The sequence below is a fragment of the Vicia villosa genome, linkage group LG4 (genome assembly GCF_029867415.1).
Source record: "Vicia villosa cultivar HV-30 ecotype Madison, WI linkage group LG4, Vvil1.0, whole genome shotgun sequence".
Taxonomy (NCBI): domain Eukaryota; kingdom Viridiplantae; phylum Streptophyta; class Magnoliopsida; order Fabales; family Fabaceae; genus Vicia; species Vicia villosa.
Window position 1 is genome coordinate 124,529,547 of NC_081183.1, and position 4,056 is coordinate 124,533,602.

The following is a 4,056-nucleotide window of genomic DNA, read 5'->3' on the forward strand; positions in this document are numbered from 1 at the left end:
ACTATTAGCATAGTTAGTAGAGTCAAAAAAAGAGGTTTGATTTTCGTACAGTTTCTGTAGCAAAAAGAACATGATAAATCATACAGTTGCTGTATCAATTAAAACAAAACAAAAAAAGAGAAAAAAGTTTCCTCCTTCCTCATGTAGCCCACGCCTGTTATCTGCTCCGCCGCTCTGCTATCAGACCCTGCATCATAGCTGTACCAATAGAGTCCAAATCATTCACCAAAAAAGCCATAACAAAGAACCTGCGTCAAAAAATTGAAGAACAACACATCAGAAATTGCTAAGAAGAAAACTTAGTAGACAAGAATCAATCCCAGCCATCCATTCAAATTCATCACCCGCTCATAGTCTCTCTTAAAACCCTAATCTCCCATCTATATAAACGGCCATTCATTCACACAGAAAGGGGGAGGAAAAAATTCTGCTAAACCTCATTCTTCCTCTCAAACCTCTGCAAAAACTCAGCCCAACCCTGCCATTCAATCCCTCAACTCACAAACCATAGTCCCTCATAAACATGTAAACCCCTCCAACCCAAACTGTGAGCTTTCGGTTTCACTCAAACCAATACCTTCATAACATAACCTCACGACCTAAACCACCGTACCATAACTTGATCCTCACTAAACAAACCTCACACATCAATCTCACCACGAACCTGCACACACAAAACCTTTCAGTTACTTCACAATCAAACCATCACAAACACCTTCACCTCCAACAACACTCAACAACCATCAAACCTTCAACACCCCTCTTCTTCAAACTCACCTTCAACAAACCATAAAAATATCTATTCAACAAACTTCCCCCACGAACCTAAACTCACCATCTCACATACAACACAAATCGCACCACACAAACAAAACACACCAACATCAATAACCGCACCATACTCCCTTCAATCGCACACCCTCAACCATCACAAAATTCACAAAAGACATAACACAACTCACCTTTCATACTCCTAAGCCGAGTCCCTGGAGCCCAACAACTCACGAATTCAGACTTCACTCAACTATTTCACTTACCATAACTCACCCTAATCGAATCACACTCAGACGCCATCGCAGCCACACAACAGAACCGAATAGCAATAACATAACGTTACAGAAGCAACGCGCATCGGAGACAGAATCGAAAGAGGCGAAGAAGCAGAAGATCAAGAACAAAGTCAAAAGATAGCATACCTGGTATTCATCTGTTTCTTTTTATCTTGATGTTGTTGTTAATTTGAACGATTACTTTCAGCTTCCCATCATGTAATTTGTAACCTATATCTGAATCTTAATGAATGAGGGGCAAAGGGTATCGGGTCTGTATCGGTTAAGGGTTGATTTCCTTGCTTTGATTTGTTTGATTTTGATAACTTGTTCATGTTCATCGCGAGAGAGGATCATAGAGATTGAAATTGAACGAGATCGAGAGAGAAATCTTGAGTTGTTGTTGTTGTACGAAAACGAGAACACAGAGATGAGAAAGCGAATCGATACAAGAGAGATCTAGGGTTTTTCTTAACCCGGTTCTTTTGTTTGTCAAAAGGAGTTTTGGGTCTGGTTCAAACCGACCCGGCCCAGTTGTTTGTTTGGCTGATGTGATCTCAACTTGGGCCTTACTTTTAAAAATGCATCTTAGTTTATTTGTTTAAATAAATGATTTAGTTAGTTAAGTATTTAATTATCTTAATTAAATTGATTAAATTCATTTTTAGTCAAATTAATTTTGCTAATTAAATTTTTAATAACTTAATTAATTAGTGAAGTGCTTTTTAATTGATTAAGAAAATTCAAAACCTCAAAATAACAATTTTCATTTAATAAAACTTCTCGATCCAATGTCGAGTTCACTTCAAACAATTTTCAATAAATTTTGGTCAATACCAAGTATCTTTTTCAAACTTCTTTGTCACAATCAAAAAACTCAAAAAATATTTTAATAATCGAGTTCAGTGTTGTCAATAATGGATGAAAAGAAGGGTTTGTACGTACTTGTACAAGTTGTTCTAAAGCATTTGGGCGATGGCCGTTAAGCCTTTGTTTGAATGCTTAGATTTCATTAAGGACTCATTCAAACTCGATTTGCTTATTCTTTTACAAAAACACTAAAAACAATTTCAAATCATCAAATCATCCCTTTCATCGCCCAAGAGCGAGTCTTTTCATAACAAACCTTGGTCAATACCAAGTTCCTTTTTTCAATCAAAATGCTTTTTACAATCGAATTGAGTTGAGTCCACAATGAATGAAATTAGAAGGGTTTGTACGTACTTGTACAAGTTGTTCTAAAAACATTTAGGCAATGGCCGTTAAGCCTTTGTTTGAATGTTTGTTTCTCATTAAGGATTTCTCAAAACTCGAGTCGTTTTAATCTCTTTCACCGCCCAAGAGGGGTTTGTACGTACTTGTACAAGTTGCTCTTTCAAGCATTTAGGCGATGGCCGTTAAGCTTTTGTTTGAATGCTTGTATCCCATTAAAAACTTCATCAAGCTCAATTTAGCAAATATTCTTTCAAGTATTATAGGCGATGGCCGTTAAGCCATTGTTTAAATGCTTGAATTCCACTTTTTCATAAAACAATTTCAATCCATAACTCATCTTCTCTTTGCGCAAGTGCAAATCTCGCCCAAGTGCGAACTACATTTAAAAAACCGTCTTCCTGCCCAAGTGCGATTAGACTCATAAAATCTACCAACAAACTCGTAGTTCTTCCGAACTACATTCGCTCTGATTCTTCCATTGAAGATATGTAGGCACAAGACTCAAATGTCTTGGCGAGCACACTAAATAAATAAAAAATATAATTTCGTAGTCACGAACTACGAACGCTCTGACTTTCCCATTGCACGAGGGAATACGTAGGCACAAGACTCAAATGTCTTGGCGAGCACAATAATAAAAAACCAAATCCCGTTTCTTTCTTTTCCATGTAATAATTAGAAAGCAAGTAGATAAATAAGCTAACAATCGATCACAAGAATAACTAAATGGGTCCCATCGAGTACGATGGAGGTGAGGGGTGCTAATACCTTCCCCTTGCTTAACCGACTCCCGAACCCAAATTTGGTTGCGAAGACCATCTTTGTTCATTTAATTTCATTTATGGATTTTATCAATATTTTCCCTTTCCCTTTGGAATAAATAAAATTTTGGTGGCGACTCTGTTTGTTACAATTTCGTGGCGATGATTTTTTGACCCGCGACAAATATGTTTAGGTGTAGGTTGATGGTGTCGCGGCCGGCCAAAAATCACACCACGAGCGCATCACACGCTCGATGGTACAAACAGAGTCGCCACCGATCTTTATTTATTGCAAAAGGAAAGGGAAAATATCAAATAAAACCCACAGGAGAAAAGAGAGGGATAAGATGGTCGTCGCAACCAAATTAGGGTTCAGGAGTCGATTATGCAAGGGGAGGGTATTAGCATCCCTCGTACTCGATGAGACCCATTTAGTTAGCTTTGCGAATGAGTGTTAGCATGTTTGTTTGTGTAATTCTAATTATTACGAGAAAAGAGAAAAGAAAGGGATTTTATTTTTTATTATTGTGCTCGCCAAGACATCGCATCTTGTGCCTACATATTCCCTCATGTAGTGGGAAAGTCAGAGCATTCGTAGTTCGGGGTAAAACTACGAGTTGTGTTGATTTTAGCGATAGGTACTCGATCGCACCCAAATGGAAACAATACTAAGCGCACATGGATAAGAGATTGTTTGCATCACTACAAGAATGGATAACTGAATCAAGATTAAAACAAGATTTTGGCCATCATCGCATTCGAGTGGAAAACATTCGATCTTCACAGTATGTTTGCATTTGAAATTGACCAAGTGTCTCCTTTGTGAAAAAGGTTTAAAAAAAAAGAAAATCCAAGATGGCGAAAAGATTTGAATGAGTTTGAAGTTGATTTTGTAGAGTATGAGTGTCAAGTACTTGAGTCCTAACAACTCATATATTCAACACTTAGGGAGAGATTAGAACTGAACTTCCACCTTTCCCATTTAACTCTTTTGTTTGAAAGAAATGAGGTGAATTTAAGTTGATTTTATA